General features: G+C 42.9%; 1 long non-coding RNA gene across 1 annotated transcript in view; it reads left to right on the top strand.

Moving 5' to 3' along the window:
* The window catches only part of LOC126249585 (uncharacterized), a 183,783-nt gene that overhangs the window by 66,439 nt on the left and 96,194 nt on the right, over nucleotides 1–21,150 (top strand). The window lies entirely within an intron of this gene.

The raw sequence follows: 21,150 nt of genomic DNA, 5'->3' as shown, positions 1-21,150 counted from the left end.
TTGATGCTTTTGCACTGACTAAATGAACCTGTGAAGAAACGCTCCTTCCTTATTTGCTCCTTCTCTATTACCTCTATCGGTGCTATACGGTATGGGTTCCAGACTGACGAGCGATGTTCAAATGTCGATCGAACGAGAGGTTTGAAAGCTACCTCCTTCGTGGATGGACTACATTTCATGAGGATTCTTCTAATGAATGTGAGTCTAGCATTTACATTACCTGCTATTAATTATATGAAGTCTTCTCCCTTTAAACTCCTCAGCACGCATACTCCTAGATATTTTATGGGTATAACTGCTTCCGGTGATTATTCTGCGGGTACTTCCTGCGAATTTATGCGCAATACTACACATTTGTTTATGATGGTCAACTTACAGTCCCTGCTGCACCCAGAATCGATTCTTTGCAGGTCTTCCTGCATTTTAGTACATTTTTTCATCGTTGTGGCATCATCCGCGAAAAGTTTTACGTAACTTCAGACGTTCTCCACTAAGCTGTTGATACATTTATGCGCAATACTACACATTTGTTTATGATGGTCAACTTACAGTCCCTGCTGCACCCAGCATAGATTCTTTGCAGGTCTTCCTGCATTTTAGTACATTTTTTCATCGTTGTGGCATCATCCGCGAAAAATTTTACGTAACTTCAGACGTTCTCCACTAAGCTGTTGATACATATATTGTGAAAATTAACAGTCCTATAACACTCTTCCTTGTGGTATGCGCGAAGTTGCTTTTGCGCCTTTAGATTTCTCTCCATTAAAAATGATATGCTGTGTTCTGTTTACTAGGAAATTTTCAACAAAATAGGTCTCATATCTCGCATGCTCGTATTTTATTCATTGCGGGCCTTTATCTAATAACTTGGGGAAGTCAAGGAAGGCAGCATCAACCTGGGTGCCGGTGTGTATTTGCCTTGTTGGTCTTAGTAACGAATAGAGTGTATTGTCATACACCACAATCGAACTTCCTGCCACTATCGTGAGAAACAACTCATTTAATATCTGTTTTTCATTGGTCTCACACGGTCAAAAACACTAGCTTATGACTGCTACGTACAAATTAAGCTGTCGCTGAATAGTGCAGCAGACTTCCGTAGTAACGTCTCGATCACATTGTGGACCGCACGCCTATGGGGATATAACCGTAGTACCAAGCACGGAGTGGAGTCGCAGGTTTTGTTACCACAAATGTGTAAATATATGCAGTTTCGAACAGACTGCCTTTATCGTGGTTATAGTTTTGCTTTTATTTCGCAGTAAAATTTTTTGTGTAGGTTAATAAGTTTTATTCTGTTATTCAATGCACCTCATGAATAAATTTCATAGTCGTTTCTAGATATGAGGTGCTACAAATTTTTGAGAGCAGTTTCTATTCGTTCCTGCTGTCCACATACGACAAGAAGCACTCCATTGTTCCCAACGAATTCAAGTTTTTAGCTCCTTGACTTATTTCCCAATACTTTCAGTGAATGTGCGCTGTCTGACCAAAAAACTGAAGCACACAAAATGTATGGTCAGATATCAATATAACTTCGTACAGAATGTATGGTCACATGTCAATGCAACTTCGTACACGTATATACACCATCGGCGTGTATGTAAATAAACTGAACTGCAGTTCTCTGTGTAAGGTACAACGGCCACCAGGGTACATTAGTGATGTTCCTAATTGGTGTTGTTGACAGGAGTGGTAGGGTATATAAGGAGCTCGTGAACAGTTTCCAATGTTGAGTGACCAGTGCGAAGGACACGCAGATACAGCGTACACATGCGGGACAGCGTTATTAGCACCTGATAAGAGGTCTAAAGGGGCCCCATTGTGGGTCTTCGTATGGCCGAATGGTCGAATCGTACAGTATCGAGATTTTGTAGGACATTTGAATGTGGCAATAACCTGATGTTGGACTGTAAGGGAATGCGTGGGCAGGCACATTCGTCGTCATGCAACCGGTCAACCACGTCTGACCACCACAACGAGGGATCACCGTATTGTGCACCAAGCACATCGTAACGCCTTAACGTTTCCACTTGCCATCCAAAAAAAAATTGTGTCATACTGCACCACAGCACGTATTTATTTAAAATATTTGCGTAATGCTGACGAACTCCCGTGGCCATCAAAATCTCCTGATCTGTCCCCAATAAAAACTAACCGGACAATCTCCATCAGCTCCGTCCCAGTGACAGTATACAAGACATAAAGCACCAGTTACAGTAGCTGGCCCTGAGTGGCAGAGCGGTTCTAGGCGCTACAGTCTGGAACCGCGGGACCGCTACGGTCGCACGTTCGAATCCTGCCTCGGGCATGGACGTGTGTGATCTTCTCAGGTTAGTTAGGTTTAAGTATTTCTAAGTTCTAGGGAACTGATGACCTCAGAAGTTAAGTCCTATAGTGCTCAGAGCCATTTGAACCAGTTACAGTAGTTATGGGAAATCTTTCCTCAGGAGAGGATAAAACGGTTCAAATGGCTCTGAGCACTATAGGACTTAACTTCTGAGGTCATCAGTCCCCTAGAACTTAGAACTACATAAACCTAACTAACCTAAGGACATCACACACACCCATGCCCGAGGCAGGATTCGAACCTGCGACCGTAGCGGTCGCGAGGTTCCAGGCTGTAGCGCCTACAACCGCTCGGCCACCACGGCCGGTGGATAAAACGGCTGTATGACACTCTTCCCAACCGAATCGGTGCATGAATCCAGGCCAGGAGGTGTTTCAGCGTCATACTGCCAAGTGCGCTCATACTGCCAAGTTAATTTTAAACTTGACTCGATATTGTAATCACTGCAATAAGATCACATAACCTCTCAACCCGTAAGGTTTCATTTCGTGTTTGTGAGGCTGTTTATTTACCTTTGTCAGTGATTCCCGTAACACTCCGGGTGCTTATGACCTCAGGACCTCTGTCCTTTTGCGCGCCATATAGCCTCCACCCCCCACCCCCCACCCCCACCCCCCAACAAAACAGTGACTCGCTGAACCTTATCACATTTGCTCGTTTATACGTCTCCACTACTCTTCCTTTTAGCTGCGTTGTCTCTCTTACATAAAACTATAATTCTAATTCTGGAAGCTTTTCTCGCTCACACTTATGTGAAAAGATTCTGTACTGCAGGAAACTTCGAAATACTTCAAATGGCTTCAAATGGCTCTGAGCACTATGGGACTTAACTGCTAAGGTCATCAGTCCCCTGGAACTTAGAACTTCTTAAACCTAACTAACCTAAGGACATCACACACATCCATGCCCGAGGCAGGATTCGAACCTGCGACCGCAGCGGTCGCGCGGTTCCAGACTGAAACGCCCAGAACCGCCTGGCCACACTGGCCGGCCGAAATACTTCAATCATGTGCAGTGACGCCACAGCACAAATAACATTCATCTAAGTTTGCACAACAGATTGGCAGACAATCGTTAGTGCATTTATAGTTAATTATCAGGCAACAGATAAGAGAAGATTCAATTTTCAATTTGAAATCATTTTTCTAGAATGACATCTTAAGGAACATTGACAGAAGTGACCAAAGAGGTTTGGGGTTTCTAGATTTTCGAAAATTTTTCATTTGAGTAATAAAGAAAAGACGTACTGGATATGTACCTTGGTTTACAACTGGATTGAAAACTCTTGGCAAGCAGGAAGCAGCACTACGGCCTTGGCAGATTGTCGTTCACAGACATGGCACCCAGTAACTTCTTCCCCTATCCTCAGGTGAAGAAAACATTGCGTGGCAGGCTTTTCCAGCACGACGACGAGGCGATTTTTGTGGGGGAACGTGTCCTGAGAAGTCAAATTGAAGACTTCTGCAACCAAGGTCTCCGCCGAATCATCCACTGTTCAGGAAAGTGTGTCGCATTGGAGTGTGGATTAGTAGAGATGAACCAACACTACCACCAAGTTTCAACGTCTTTCGAGGTGATAATTCAACATTTATAACTACCTCTTGTATGAACTGCCTACATAATGTACTCCCTTGGCCTCTAAAGTTCAGTCTCTCCCCATATAACATTTGCGAGACCACCTCGGATATGGACTCCTTCCCAGGGACAGTGTCTAAGATAGCGACCACCAGTTACGACAGTAGCTTATGGAAGAACTTCACTCAGCATACACTGGCCCTTCTGACCGCTTAACTTCATTCCGCCACTGGGCGTGTAACTGAACTCACCCCCAGCTTTCGCCGGCGGCTTAAGCAGTGGCGGAAGGACGCCACTTTGTGGTGCGCCGGTCGATCCACCTTGACCTTGGCCGACGCGCGCAGCTTCTCGGCTCGCGGCTCGTCATTGTCAGCTCTTCCGTGCAGAAAAAGTCCCAATTCGTACGCCACACTCCGTGAGTCTCACTCGGGCCCTTATTCTAAAGAGGTGAGTCGAACTGCACCTCACGCTAAGAATTGACTGCAAGTTTCATTATTATTGGGCACAGTATTTACTTAAAGGGCTCTTTATTTTACAATTTCCTTCTTTTCCTTTCTATTGCTTCCCAATTTCCAGCGAGATTATGGGGGTTGGCACGTCATTAAGTGGCAATATTACTGAGTCTTAGAGTATCGCGATTCCCAAATTCAATAAAATCTTGATATATATTCACGAGGGGTAATCTCAAAGTTTGAATTATCATCTCGGAAAAAATCAAACTGTGAACAAGAAATACAGTGACGATGTTAGTCTTTCTCTGCATATTTACCCCTAAATTGAGCAAATTTTTCCTTGGTTGTAGAAGTCTGTATTCTGGTTGTTCAAGAAACGTTCCACCCTATAATCACCTCGTCACCATTCTGAAAATGCCTGCCACGCAAGATGGAGGAAGAAGTCATTGGATGCCATTTGAGGAGAATAAGGCGGATGGGGTGAGGATTGGAGCCAAAACTTCACAGCCCAAAAAAGGTAACATGTGTGACAGTAAAAATGGTTCAAAGCACTATGGGACTCAACTTCTGAGGTCATCAGTCCCCTAGAACTTAGAACTACTTAAACCTAACTAACCTAAGGACATCACACACATCCATGCCCGAGGCAAGACTCGAACCTGCGACCGTAGCGGTCGTGCGGTTCCAGACTGTAGCGCCTAGAACCGCTCGGCCACCCCGGCCGGCCGTGTGACAGCGTCCTGCCCAGTATTAGTCGGGCGTGTTTGTGGTGTAGGGGAAAAAAAAAGGAAAACGAAAACGCTGTTGGACAACTTCCCACAATGCGTCGTCTGGAAAATCTCCCGCAACCTCGTCAAGGGATTCTGCTAGTATGCTCTTGTAACGGCCTGCCCCCAACGAGCATAATCTGTTCATGGCCAACTATGGCAGTCCCAAAAACAATTAGCTTCATCCTGTTTAATAGTGATTATGTCCTCGCTTGTTACGACTTCAGTTGTGGATCCACAAGGTTCCACTGCTTGCTTTACTCTTCTGTGTCTGGGTCGTAGTGATACACCCAGCACTCGCCCATGGTGATCAGGCTGCTAAGGAGTTCATGTGGATTGGCTTGATACAGTTTGCAACACTTCCGCGGTGGCCTCGGTTATGCAGGACTTTTTCAAGTTTGTAAGCAGGCCCTGAACCCAGCGTGCGGCCACCTTTCTCATGTTCAAAATGTTTCATAAGGTGCTGAAAATGACTGATGACTGAAAATGCTGATTAATGACTGATTTTCACTTTCCCACTATCGCCTCGTTTGTGGTACACTGGTCTTCAAGCACCAGGGCTCCTACTTCTTGCGACTCCCGGTTCGGCACAGAGAGCTGGTCCTCCACATTGTTCTTCGTCATTCAGACTTGTTTGACGACACAAGAAGCGTGTGCACCACCTAACTGCTGGTGCATTGCTGCCGTTCACTTTCACCGACTCAGCGCTTTCCCATTCAAATGCTGAAAGCAAGGAACCGCACGATACTTCAGTTTATTACTGGGCTGCGCCATTTTGTCTTGTCTCCTTTGGCCGGCCGCGGTGGTCTAGCGGTTCTAGGCGCTCAGTCCGGAGCCGCGCGACTGCTACGGTCGCAGGTTCGAATCCCGCCTCAGGCATGGATGTGTGTGATGTCCTTAGGTTAGTTAGGTTTAAGTAGTTCTAAGTTCTAGGGGACTGATGACCACAGCAGTTAAGTCCCATAGTGCTCAGAGCCATTTGAACCATTTTTTTCTTGTCTCCTCTAGCACCGTACTATGGTATTGTGGCGCAGGGTTTCCAGTATATACAATTGTAGGCCTGTATAAACACACAAACAAAAAATTAACTACATTACTTTATTCGCTTCATGCTGGCAAATAAAACTTCATAACTACATTCAGTACTCTGCGTGATGAGTAGCACTCGTGTACCAGAGAAATTACAGTAGACCTACATCTTTAATCACCGTTCGTGAGAGGTGACACCATATAATTGAGGTTTGTGTGTGTCTATGTGTTTTGCTTTTAGAGAAGGCTCTAAGGAAATATTGAAAGAAACCTCAACGATGCATAGTTTCCAAAGCAATTTCCACTACACCCAGTTGATAAGATCCGGAAGACATCAGACAGTTGAGGTCAGGTTGCTGTTTCCTGACTTTCAAAAAGCCTTTTTACAGTTCTGAACCATAGTGTGGTAAATAAAACAAGCACACGGAATGTCCGAACAGATATGCGACTGGATTGAAGACCTCCAGCGACAGAATTCTGTACGTCGGTCTTAATGGAGAGGCATCGTCAGGAGCGAAGGTCTTTACCTCATGTTAGTGTGATGGGGCCACCGATGTGCATGATATTCAGGGTGTTGCAGGTAAGGTGTTTTTCTTTATAACTTACAAAGTAATGAGTGAAAGGAAAATGTATTTAGATAGAAAAATGTAACAAACGTTACTTTTCCTGAAGCATTATGAACATTGTATATTTAGTTACTTTCCACAGAGTTACACAAACGACCAACAATTTTTTAAGTAGTGTATATATTTTTTTATGTCTGGTAGCTGATATAGTTAGACCATCTGTAAACAAATCACGTCAAATCAATTTTCTTTTAATTTTTGTTAGGCAGATAGAAACGTTCACAGTATTGGGGATGGATGCAACGCCCGTACTGATAATAAAACTGTAAAACCATCGTCCCTGTCTGAACACGCCAGTCTTCAAAACTACTAGATGAATTTTCAAGGGGTTTTCACAGGCAAATTAAGCGGAAGCTGGGACAGCGTTTAGGCTTTATTTCATCAAAATCTTATCACGAAAAAAAGATACCCTGATTTAAAATATTATCTAAAACCGCCGTGTCTGTCAGTTTGAATCCGATAATCTCCAAAATAACCAGGCGAATTTTCATGTTGTTTTCACAGGTTCTTCAGGGGTTTTTTATAGGTAACTTTCCGTTACTTCAGGTAACATATAGGCTTTATTTTACCAAAATCTAAATATGAAAAAAACAGATATCTTAAAGTTTTAACTAAACTCGTCTGCTCAGCTTAGTAGTTCATACGTTCAATGATTACGGCACAGTACACAGTAGCGCCAATAGATGCCGCTGTCAGTTTCGTAGTACACTAAACGACTTCGCTACTTTTTTTTTTAACACTGTGAGAGACGTAATTTCGGACGTTTACTTCAAATACACAATTAAGCGCCGCAGTCTTATCTTTATGAATACAAACTGTCATTTAATTTACTTGGTTAGGATATACGGATTTACTGATTTCACCTTGTGGATTAAAAACTTAACGAAATTTCTGTGCTTCTTTCACTTGGTTATATCTATGTTCTTTGCTAAGAAAAACGAATTTATTAAATTTGCTTGTTATTTGGGTGCTACTCATTACATTTTGATTTCGTTTTGGTTACGAATAAAAATATCTAAAACACAGTCGAGTCTTCCTGAATACGCTAGAATGGCCGAGAAACTGAGGACTATGAGGTCTCAAAAGTCCAATGACGATGTTGAGGAGAGAGTTGCTGTGGCTCGAGAACGTCAGGTCTCAACTCGCTCTTTGGAAGTTCCTACCAAAAGCAAAGCGCCATGTAACGATATCTTACTCCTCACTATCGATTATAAGCAAATCATCTTAGTGCTATCCATGTGAAGATGGGGTGGGTTACTAATATATTAAATGTATATGAAATATGTGTGAAATATGTATGAAATATATTGTGAAAGTCTTGAGTAAAAAACTCCTCCTAAACTCGTGAATCGATTTCAACTAAACCAGATACACATATTACTTACCACGTAGAAAAAATACTGTGGGAATAAGAACCAGGAACCTTCTGTTGTGTTAGGGTTGATAATTTTCAAGGAGAATGGAGAGAAGGAGATAGAGTGGGGAGGAAGAGATGGATAGCGAAAGAACAGGAGGAGATGGACAGACAAAAGGGTGAGTAGGAGGTGGACAGAGAGGGGGGACAAGGAAATGGACAGAGAAAGATAAAAAGAGGAGGTGGATTCAGAGGACATGAGGAGGAGATGGACTTAATGAGGGTGCAGGAGATGGACTCAGAGGGGGAATATGATGAACAGAGAGGAGAGGAGCAGAGAGCCAGAAGTGGGAGCAGCCGACGGACAAAGGTGGGGGCAGCCGACGGACAGAGGTGGGAGCAGCCGACGGACAGAGGTGGGGGCAGCTGGGGGCAGCCGACGGACACAGGTGGGGGCAGCCAACAGACAGGGGTGGGACAAACAGATGGAATGAGAGGTGGAGAAGAAGAGGAGGTGGACAGAGAGACTGGGGAGGAGCAGATTGACAGAACGAGTGGGGAGGAGCAGACTGACAGAACGAGTGGGGAGGAGCAGACTGACAGGGTGGAGGCTGGAGGAGTGGACAGAGAGAGGGGAGGAGGAGATGGACAAAGGGATGGGGAGGATGGTATGGAGAGGGAGAGAGGGGAGATGGAGATGCTAATAGTGGTAGTAGGAAGTGGTGGATATAGAAAGGGGGAGGAGGAGATGGACAGAGAAAAGGGGAGGAGGGGATGGACAGGGAAAGGTGGAGGAGGAGATGGACAGAGAGTTGAGGTAGAAGGAAACTGTCTTAGAGTGGATGAGTACGAGATAGAGGATGAAGGAGAATATGCATTTATAAGAGGTGGATGAAATGCACAGAGGGGAATGGAGCAGATGAACATGGAGGTAATGAGTATAGATGGAATAAGACATGGGTTGAAAGGGGCAGGAGGAGATGGTCAGAGAGTGGGAAATGGAGGAGAAGGTCAGGTGGAATGGGCAGAAGGTGATGGTTAGAGAGAAGGAGAAGGAGGAGGTGGGCTAGAAGAAGACTGGAATACATGCATACCAGGACAACGCTAGGTTGTTTTTGTTGTTTTGGGGAAGAGAGCAAACTGCGAGGTCATCGGTCTCATCGGTTTTGGGAAGGATGGGGAAGGAAGTCGGCCGTGCCTTTTCAAAGGAACCATCCCGGCATTCGCCTGGAGCGATTAAGGGAAATCACGGAAAACCTAAATCAGGATGGCCAGACGCGGGATTGAACCGTCGTCCTCCCGAATGCGAGTCCAGTGGACAACGCTAGGTACTCAGCTGGTACTGTACATAACTGGTTTAATTCAGCTGGATGTTCTGGTGGGGAATGTTCATGTATGTGAGATATAAAAACGAAAGTCCATTATGCTGAATGCTCAACTCAGGTCCCTTTCTCAACACCTTTGGATAAGATGTAAAGTTGCTGATGCCACAAGCTTCCTCGATGTGCTATTTGAAATAATATTTATCCAGATTGTAAAATATATCCTTGCACTAGCGAATACTAGGATACTGACGTGGAGAAAACATGGCATATTCATCGAGCGAGACACTGTGACATAAGCAAACATTACATCTCTTTCTCACGTCCTTTATACTGTGCATTCAGGAAAATGAGCACTCGCTTTAAGACCTCACATAAACCAATGTTCCTACATTAAAACATCCATCCGAACACAGCCAGTTACGTACAACACGTTACATTCACCCACATAGCTTCAAAAGTTTATACCTCCATAATTATAGGCGATATAAACTTGAATTAATTTGGTCTGTACACAATTCATATAAATATATCAGATATACAATGGAAAAAACTAATGTTCTGCTTAAAAAATTATAACTTGTTACTATACACATCTCCGGAAAATATGGTTTCTTACGTTTACCTACCTGAATAAATATGTCTTTCACTTATTATTTTGTACGATTTGTGCATGAGAATGGTCAGGAAACATCCACAACATTGCTATCATTGTTGGTGGGTCGTATGCAACAGTACAGGTCATCCTCAAGTGTAATTTCAACATAAGGTGAGTTGCCGCAAAGTTTGTCCGCATGCTGCTGACGAAGGAGCGTCAAAATCTGCCAAGACCAGCGTCGGCGTGCCTTCCATTACCCGTCCTTAACGTCGAGAATCATACCAATGACTAAACGCCAAAGGTCGCCGTTCTCCCATCACTGCAGAGATGCAGAGCGAATCGCAGAAGGTGCTTCACACGCTTCGAAAAGAAGCGGAAGAAATGCTGGGAGCACTGTATTGCCGTAAAGGGTAACTATCTTGAAGATATAAACGTAGATATATAAAATACTTTCCTGTACATACAGCTAGGCCGGCCCTTGTGGCCGAGCGGTCCTACGCGCTTCAGTCTGGAACCGAGCGACCGCTACGGTCGCAGGTAGGAATCCTGCCTCAGGCATGGATGTGTGTGATGTCCTGTAAGTGTAAGTTCATTCAGTCTGTAGCGCAGTAGTTGCTCACTAAACAGCTAGCTACGTATCTGATTAACGCATCAGCGTACATTGGTGACATATCAGGAGGGTAGCAAATTGCATATCTAGGATTGTCACATTTAATAGTTAACTTCTTCAGTTAGTCTTGCTTTGACTGCTAGGATTAGTGCATGCTGTGTGCGGACGCAAGAGACGCTAGCTGCAGTTCGCGAACAGCTGACTGTGCTTTTGACTACGGTCGGTGACATTCAAGTTGCTGCCTTGCGCTGTTGCGGTGGCTGAGAATCTGGCACGTCGCATGGGAAACTTCAAGTGTCGCTTGTTTTGCTCACGGGCTCTGCTTCCGAGGCACCCCCTAATGCACCTGACATGGTAGATCCGCCCCCACAGCAGGGTGAGTGGCCGGTGGCAGCGCGTTCGCGTCGCTCGAGGCGAAGGGCCAAGCTGGGGACTGGCCGCCTGGCCTCGCGCTTCACCTTGTGAGTGGACAGGTGGCCGCTCCTTCAGGTGGGTCCGAGCAGGCGCACGGGGTTGGCGGAGGTGCCGAGGACTGCTGGGCTCGCGCGTGGGGTACAAGTAGAGCTCGCAGTTTGCAGCATCGTCCCCAGAGTTGATCTGGGTCCTTTTGTTTGGAGCCGAGTAGAGGGTCTCAACCAAAGGCTGGCGACAAACACATTTCTCCCAACGAGAGCTCTTTCTTGATACCGTCACTTTTTTGACGGAGCCACAACCTCACGCCTCCTTGCTCCATCAATCTCAAAGTGAAACCCTGGAATGTATTCTTTAATTTTTGGAAACAGATGAAAACCACGTGAGGCCAAATAGGGGCTGTGTGGAGGATAATCGCTGACAGTGAATCCAAGGCATCGGATTATTGAAGATGTCGCAGCTCTCGTGTGTCATCTAGCATTTTCATGCTGGAGAGAGAGGGTGCTCCATATATAGACGAACTTTTCGAATTCGAAACTTGATTACAGCGCGCTGTTCCTCACGCACCGACGTTGTTACGTTACACACCGCCACGTTACAATTCGTAGCCCTCTAGCGGCAGAGGGCTCAACCATGAAGACATGAAGAATAAAAATGTAGAATTTTACCGTACTTTACGGACTAAGACGCTACTGATGAAAATACGCATCTTAATTTTTAAGCAGTTTTTTAAAATAACATTTTATCGCTTTTATTATTTGATTGCAAAGCCAGAAAAAATTCTTAATTTATAAAACCGAAATGACCTTTAAAATCCCGTAAAATCGTCATCTGAACTTTTCTTCTTCTTCTTCTTCGTCTTCGTAGTCATCGTTGGCCTCTTCATACATAAGACGGTCTTCACTGCCATCGAGAGCGTTACTTATTCCGCATTTCTTGAAAGATGTAACAATAATATTGCCTCTCACTCTAGACCACGACTTTTATCCATTGACACACTTTTTTTGATCTATATTGGTTTAAAGCTCCCTTCGCCGCGAACTCATGTCGCTTTCATCCATCATCTATGTGTTCCATTCCTCTCTCATGCTATATTTATCAAGACATCAGGAGGTTGCAATTGTGAAGTAAGTCCTTCACAGAATTTTTCAAATGACTGCTAAACTGATCTAGCTCAAGAAGAAAACTCTTCTTCAGCAAAGCACTTTTCCTTCTCTCCCATACTCTGTTAACTCATAATGCCATACCAGCCTAGTCCATTCAGCCTTTGTCACGTAGGTGAACAATACCTGGCGGTGTTTCAGAAGGTTTTGCTATTGTTTTGGGCTTGGAAATGGTCATTGGATTAAGTTTAGTGCCGTCATCACAACATGAAAAGATAACAGTGTAGTGCATTTTTTTATGTTCACTTGTTTTTATAGTTACTTTAAACGCGTTTCATGGTAACAGTTCTGTTACTCGGCACATCAAATGTCAGAGGTGTTTCGTTCATATTCGCTACTTGGCGTAGTTTCACACTGTTTTTTTCTTTTTTCGGTGTTGAATAATAAAGCAATGGAAAGATATTTTCTCTTCTTACTCTTGTGACATTTTCTGAGATACTTTGGTTTTGGTTCGCAAGTCCATGAGGTTTCACAAATATGTAGCACCAACCAACTCCACCCTTAATGTCTTGCGTCCCACTGTAATGCTAGCTTACGAGCGTGTATTTGAATCCTTTTTGTATTAATTCCAATGCCATTTTGGCGTGTCCTTGAAACTATTTCAATGCGTCATCTTCTAGTTCTGGCCATTTTGCATTCGGTCCTCTATTTGCACATTTACCCCTGCTCAAATTTTCAGTTCTTCTTTACTAGCCCGCCAGTCTCGAATGGTTTTATCTGTTGGTGTATGGTCGAAATGCCGCTCAGCTGCTCTGTTTCCATGTTCTGAATATGCTATTACTTTCAGTTTATATCGCCCATCATATGAATACATTTTATTTTTGCCATTACGAAACTACTTATAAAAATATTGTGCTGTTACCGATAACACAAATCACTTTCAATTCAAGTTCACTGACACCGTAGACTGCAATTACGCATCATAGGCTAGACAGTGTTCTGGGTTTGTGATGGCGGGGCGGGAATGAGACAGTCTTAGCAAGCTTGTGAATCCCCACAACTCATGTTCGTCGCATCGCTGCACTGCTGTTGCCAGTTGTATCGAATCTTGCTAGCTGTAGATAGGTTTCCCGTGGCATCGAATATATGGCCACTTTTAAGACTGGCGGGAATTTTGAATGAAACATTGGACATTTCTATATAAATTTCGGGTATAAGACGCACCTGAACTTTGCAGACAATTTTTCGAAGAAAAAAGTGCGTCTTGAAGTCCGTAAAATACGGTAACAATAATTTTTATTTAAAAAGCTTTAAGAATTTTTACATGGAAAAATTCGGAGCTCTTGCTTTTCAGCACACCGTCGTAAATAAGAAGACAAGATTCCATAATGAAGTACACATATTCTGGAACTAATGTAATGCAACAAAGGCCACGAACTCCCGAGATAGATCACGGGTGTTTAGAGGCCTATATAGCAGTTTAGTCGACTGTGCATCTCTCGCTATGAATTTAAGATAATCTTAACGCTAATAACGCATTGTTTGAATATTCTTTTCTCGGCAATGCCGGAAGTATTCATAAGTTATTAAAGTCCAATCAGCGTTGGCAGTTTGGTGTATTTAACAAATTTTTTTTTAGTATATATGAAACACAGCAAACACTGTGAAGTTAGATGTAGATGAATCTAGAACTGAAGCAGCTAGTGAACAAGAAACAACTGTTTGTTAGAAGAGAGAAATAAGTCGCGCCTCTCTTGTGGACCATTAGCATTCTCTAGGTGCAGCATCAGTATGAAGCAAGATATGGATCACAAATTTCTGTTGATTGCAGCTGAGACTAGTTTTCTAGGAGATCCATTAGGAATCACAAGGTTGCTGAGAATAAGACTGATGCTCTTGCTGATGATCCGCTTTCCACCTGTGATCTTCAGAGGATTAAGAAAGGGTTTCTTGAAAATCCAGTAGCAGGTTCAGAGTAAAGTGGAAATATTAAAGGGGACGCAGACTTATATTTAGGGATGGATAATGCTGACAGAAATTTTATTGAAGATCCAGCAGTAATCTCTGGGTTCAGTTGCTGTATTAAAGAAGAACCACAACGAGATTTAGGAACAGATGCAACTGACTCTAACGTCTACTCAAATTGCTTATGAGAAAGAAAGTTCTTCATTTAATCTTCAGAATGAGAGCCATGACGAGCTGGTAATGGATCCAGAGAAGCGAACACACTTAATCCACTTTTATATTCAAACACAAGGAATCACCTAACAAGAGGATAATTCTGATCACAGTACAGATAACGCGACCACTACGGGCAATAACTTATGTATCTTCAACTGCAGTTCATGCTAACTGAGATGTTAGTGAAAATATAGCCTCAGAATGCACGTGTTCATTCACATTGATAGTGTATGGCCACCGTTAATATTTTAGACGTTGTGATGCAGTTTTTCTCACGGAGTTGACCTGAATAATCATGTCATCATGAAAGATGATGACAGGGCTCTGCACATCCATATGCTGACAGGAGCAAGGTATATAGCAGTAATGGTATGTGAATAGATGTATTAAGTTCAAAGACCACTTGTCTGTTTCTCTAACTGTTACTAATGGTAGAAATTCGTATGGACAGTTCACAAACATTGATCACAATATGCATTAAGGATATTATTGTGAACCCAAAAATTGCTATCTTTTTAAAAAATATCTAGGTTAGTTTACTTATGCCATGAACACACAAAGCCATACAAGTATGCCGTCGTTTCTACACTCAAGATCTACGTTGGAGTGCATTCTACGGTGAAGTAACACAAATATGACGTTCGTGGCAAAATGTATACTACAGCTAATCAATTCAAGATTCATTAATTAGTGCGTTATGGAGTTCAGTCATCCACATGATCTTGATTTGTACTGAGGTTAAAGTCTTTTACATTCCACAGCAAGAACGAAAAAGAAAATTTCTTGTGAAAATGCAGCAAAATATACTGCATATACTATTTTTAATATTTGCTTTTGTTAAGTAATTTTAATAATTTCTAATATCTTTTTGTCCGGTGAGGTTTGCAGATATTTTTCGACGCTCATTTAGGCAAATGCTGGTAGTTTCTAATCTTCGCTTCAGAAAGTACGTTACGAAAATTGTTAAAATACCGTAACACACAGTATAAAGGTTACAAGATACACAGGTAGATGGCACTCATGATTTCCCACCCTTTGTTTAACAGGTGACTGTAGCATTCCGTCACAAAGTTAAACTAAAGTAAATTTGTCAGATCATTAATACAGCAGGCCCAAACGACGAGATAAACACTAGGATGGCTCGAAGGCGAGAGCGTAGACACAGTGTTGACAGATTTTTCCACAACGCAGAGAATGGTTCAAATGGCTCTGAGCACTATGGGACTTAACAGCTGAGGTCATCAGTCCCCTAGAACTTAGAACTACTTAAACCTAACTAACCTAAGGACATCACACACATCTATGACCGAGGCAGGATTCGAACCTGCGACCGTAGCGGTCGCGTGGTTCCAGACTGAAGCGCCTAGAACCGCTCGGCCACAAATACCGGCGTGAAGCAAACATAGGCGAACGGCGAATAGACGCAAGGCGCCCAGGTGTAAATATACCTACGTCACCATATTACCTATACATATGTGAACGCTAATGGCCCTAGAACCGCTCGGCCACCACGGCCGACCACAACGCAGAGAGAGCTAGGTGACTGTAAGTTCTGTAAGTGGAAACGTCCAGACGGAAACGAAGACGGGGTTTCGAATTCTCTTACCGCAGCTAACGTGCAAAAATCCTAGATACTGATACATGGTTGTCTCAATAAACATGTTCCCTAGACGGTGAAATAACGGGACTGCAGTATGATTATTTGGCGCCCACAGTTTAAATTAAGGTGATTAAGTGTGTACATGTGTACGAAAATTGTCGCGTGAAGCGTAATACGCAATATGTTATGATTTTAACTGAACGTAACGTAAGGTACATGGATTAAGACGTTGAACTTGATAGGTGTGAGCACAAGTGGGCTAATATCTGTACCCTCGTCGACTACACTGATGGGACGAAACACCAGAAAACGTCCACAGTTGATATGCTCTGCGCCGCTGCAAGCACAGGAAAAACACAGACTAAGTAAACAATGCAGAACACCTTTGGTGAAATCTCCTCTTTGGAGTAAGTTTTTGTCCGCTGGAACAGCGTCAGACAAGCTACAGCCGAAAGTGAAAGTCACTTCATTCAAAATTTAGAAGTTACACGAAAGAACAACATTGTACACTTGGGGAGTATCACACGTGAAAAACTGAGAAAAATATGAGTTCCACGACTTTATTTTAGAGGAGGAGGAGAAGGAGATTAGTGTTTAACGTCCCGTCGATAACCAGGTCATTAGAGACGGAGCACAAGCTCGGATTAGGGAAGGATTGGGAAGGAAATCAGCCGTGCCCTTTCAAAGGACCATCCCGGCATTTGCCTGAAACGATTTAGGGAAATCACGGAAAACCTAAATCAAGATGGCCGGAGACAGGTTTGAACCGTCGTTCTCCCGAATGCGAGTGCAGTGTGCTAACCACTGCGCCACCCCGCTCACTCGTAATTTTAGAAATCGAGAAAGTAAAGTTTGTCTTTGATACTTCTTGTTTACAAGCGAAAAGTACAAAACTATGGATGTTCTATAGTATCCACATTATTTTCTTTTGGCTTTTAAAATTGAAGTTATTCCACCATGAAGCAACGGAAGATCAGTTAATTAACGCTTTATTTTCCGTGTACCAGTGATAAAATTACTCACTTGTGATACGCTATCTTCTGTTCTGCTCTTATTAGGTAAAACACAGTTTATGACCACTTTCTCTGCCGGTGCTGTGGAGACAGCCTGAATAAACAGGCGGTTCTTGTGCGCAAGATCGCCGGAGTTCACAAAAGTGAGCGGAGCCAGAAGCGAAGTCCAGAGCGTAGCAGAAGTCGTCGTAAGCGTGCACTAAACGGTCCAGGCAGTGATCCGAATCGAAAAACGTTGACAAAGGTTAGATCAATCACTCTGATATCAATGGTACTTATGACAATCTTGAGAGAATAACGAGCAATTGAGGGGAAAGTGCGGGCCCACGCTGACCGTGGTGGCCGAGAGATTCTAGGTGCTTCAGTCCGGAACCGCGCGACTGCTACGGTCGCACGTTCGAATCCTGCCTCGGCCATGGATGTATGTGATGTCCTAAGGTTAGTTGGGTGTACGTAGTTCTAAGTTCTAGGGGACTGATGACCTCAAATGTTAAGTCCCATAGTGCTCAGAGCCATTTGAACCATTTTTGCGGGCCCACGCGACATACTTGCGACGGCAGCGCCCCACGCGTGAGCGATCTGTGACCGTCCCACGATGCCTGAGTATCTCTGACTTATCCTCAAGTCGATACTCAAAGTGGGCGGGGGCTCAGAACCACTGTCGGATATTAAACTTTAATTCTCATGTACTTCAGGTTTAATATGCAGCAACAAAAACGTTGAATGCACTTGCAGTCTTTTAAACTGGAATTGCCAATACGTAGGGTTTATACTCGGTCCCAATACAGTATAATTATTTGTTTCATTTCCAAATAAAATATACTGAACATATCAGTAGCTTCATTGCTGACACATACATGGTGATTTCTCTAAGATATGACTGTCGATACTTCCGGAACTTTTGCGCTGTATTCACTAACTGAAAGTCTCATAGGGTCTCATGACGTAATCCATCGAATTGCCTTCTATGCCTGTAACAAGTAGTTAACAACGTGGTTTGAAAGCTCTCTCCTGATTCTCTGATCAAGCACTCGCTCTGATCAAGCATTTGCTCTGATCAGGCACTCACTCTATGCTTCTAATATTCAATTCACAACGTAGTTTGGAAGCTCCCCCATGATTCCCTGAGCAGGCACTCGCAGGCGCCGCTAGGTTAACACAATACAGAGACAAGTGGATAGTCAAATCCAACTTGAAATATGCCCTGAAATTTTTCACACAGGAAAAGTACTCCAAAAGAAATTCACTGTCAAAATTTTAGGTGCAAAGGTGCACTGCAAACATTTTTTTATGTTAGTTATTCATTTTTTCCGCACGAACAATCGCTTATAACAGCGGTTTGCACAGGCTTTCCTGGCTAACGTGCGATTCTGTGAATAAGCAGACGAAGCTGTGACAAGAGGACGGACATAGCGACGAGTAGCGGGCAATCTAGAGTGCACGCACACGAATTTTAAACACTTAAGCCGCACAAAAATGTCTCAAATCATTAATTTTTGAGTAACTTGAAGTTCATATCGAGAATTAAACTGTTGGAGATGTAATTTGTAATCAAGAAAATCAAGGTAATGTATGATGCTACATTACAGATGACTTCCATCAGTCGGGGCTTAACATGTTTACATTAAATATTTTATATCAGTTACTTTAGTACTTTAGACATTTCTTACGATAATGTTTGAACGATGTATATTTTACTAACAATGAAACAGTTCTTTGTAGTCGTCACGAAAATGCGGAGTGTCTATTGGATGGTGAAAACAAACATTTTCCTTACACACTTGATAAAAAGAAAATTAATGCATTCAGGCACTTCACAGTAATTACTAGTTTTCTTTAGGCAGATTTGGGATGGAGTAATACGTGGTCGTGCCACTGCTCTGCAGATTGTGCTAGTACCAGGCATACTTGATCAAATAAAATGTGACAATGCAAACTGACAATGCAGAAATGTCTCAAGTTTAACAATATGGTTCCACTGATAAACCTGAAATGACAAAGAGCTAATGAAGATTATAACGCCCAACAATTTACTGAAGAATGCTTTGGAATGTTGAAAAATTGTTCTATCGAGAGGCTGAATCACGTTATTAATTCCGAGGGGAATCCGAATTATATTAAGCCTTTTCGTCCTCCTCGTAAAGACAGAGAGGCTGTTATGTCCAGGCCAGGAGTCCAACAAAAACAATGAATTATTTTCTACAAATGATAGGAAGACTTTTCAGATGCAACATTGAAAATAATATTCCCCCATTTTTTCAGCTTTTGGTACTTCGAATACAAGACGTTTGCAAGTAAACAGTTTTTTTTTAATTTTTGGTCCTAATTTGCCTTGATGCTCGTTAAGACAGATATAAAACTACGGAAACAGCAATCTACTGATACCTATCACTGGCATTGTTGTATACGAATGTGCCACAGCATTCATCGAGTGCTCAAGCGACTCGGCCTTTTTTTCCCCAGAAATGATAAAGTGCTGTTTGCACGAAACCTGAGTGACTGGCCTTATACGCAGCGTTTTATGGGATAACAGAAAGCTTAGTCTTCACGTCAGTTACGAATTTCTCTATAGTATTACCTATCAATGACATCTTCTCTACATGTTTACTTGAGGTAAACTTCATAATTTCGCTACTTCCTTTTCCGTATAATTTTCTGACTCTTTTTAACCAGGCCGAAATAGCCTGGAATTCAATAATCTTCAAGTCACTAGCAATTCAGAGTGCCCAGTCTCCTAGATTTCGTTTGGTAACGGTGCACTGACTCAAGAGCAGTTCTAAAACTTTCGAATAGGTTTTCTTTCACACTTTTGGTTCAAATGGCTCTCAGCACTATGGCAGGATTCGAACCTGCGACCGTAGCGGTTGCGCGGTTCCACTGAAGCGCATAGAACCGCTCGGCCACACAGGCCGGCTCACACTTTTGCTAGTTTCATTTTCGTGCATATCTCGTACTTCATGTAAATGTTTCTTCCATTAATATATGGCATATTTAGATTTTGTGAAACAAAACCGGTATTACACGCTGCTTACGGACGAACGGTTTCTTCCGCCTTCGTCTAACTAAAAATTTACAGTCTTTTTCTTTGTCGCAGAAAGTTGTTACTGTACATGTTTCCTATGGGACTGGAAGTTACTCGAATTTCGTTCTGGACTTTAATTAGCACAAAAATCTTCGTTCGAATCACAGTTCACAGAATCGACCGAGTTATTTCCTGTTTCGCTTAATGTTTCCACAACTTCTAACGAAATGTCGACATCATTCGAATGAATGTCCAAGAAATTAACTAATAAATGACACATACGGAGGTCTTCAAGAAAATGGGTGATTTCGATTGCATACCACATTCTTCATATTTCATCTTTGCGATGTTAATCCAATACTCCTGTGAAACTCTGGAACCTGATCAGAAACAAATGCTATTAGCAAGCGTATATGAGGAAATCACGATGAAAAATTCAATTTTGTCTCCATTTTTAACACTTAGTGATGTTACAAAGGCAATACCTAATTATTATGGATATTAATTGTGTTGCGCCGGCCGAAGTGGCCGTGCGGTTAAAGGCGCTGCAGTCTGGAACCGCAAGACCGCTACGGTCGCAGGTTCGAATCCTGCCTCGGACATGGATGTTTGTGATGTCCTTAAGTTAGTTAGGTTTAACTAGTTCTAAGTTCTAGGGGACTAATAACCTCAGCAGTTGAGTCCCATAGTGCTCAGAGCCATTTGAACCCAATTGTGTTGCAGATTCGAGCAAACAGTAACTGTGAACAACTGAGTCAGAGAAATTATCAACGGAAACTGAAATTCGCTTCACAAGTTACGGGCGCGTTGTGCCGTGTGATCTATTTACAGATGTGCCATCAACCAATGATATTACCCACCGTGTTGCGTATTCGCTGTTTGCTACAGCTACAGCGGGAGTGTATATTTTTCCAGCCACCTAGTGAACTACGAATTTGGCAAATTTCAACATTTTTTAAAAAAATTGCAGTGTGTCTCAGCAGCTAAAATTTTGACATCTTCAGTTTTTGGTGTTCTCTTCCTGTATAAAAAATTTCAGGGCAGGTTTCGACTCTCCGGATTGGAAATTTCCGTTGTGTGCCTCACATGGATCCAGTCCACTGCCAGAAATGTTCTTGCTTCCACAACCAGGCTCCG

Source organism: Schistocerca nitens, chromosome 3 (assembly GCF_023898315.1).
Source record: "Schistocerca nitens isolate TAMUIC-IGC-003100 chromosome 3, iqSchNite1.1, whole genome shotgun sequence".
NCBI classification, from domain to species: Eukaryota; Metazoa; Arthropoda; class Insecta; order Orthoptera; family Acrididae; genus Schistocerca; species Schistocerca nitens.
The sequence above is the reverse complement of the archived record's forward strand: the minus strand, read 5'-3'. Positions and strand labels throughout refer to the sequence as shown.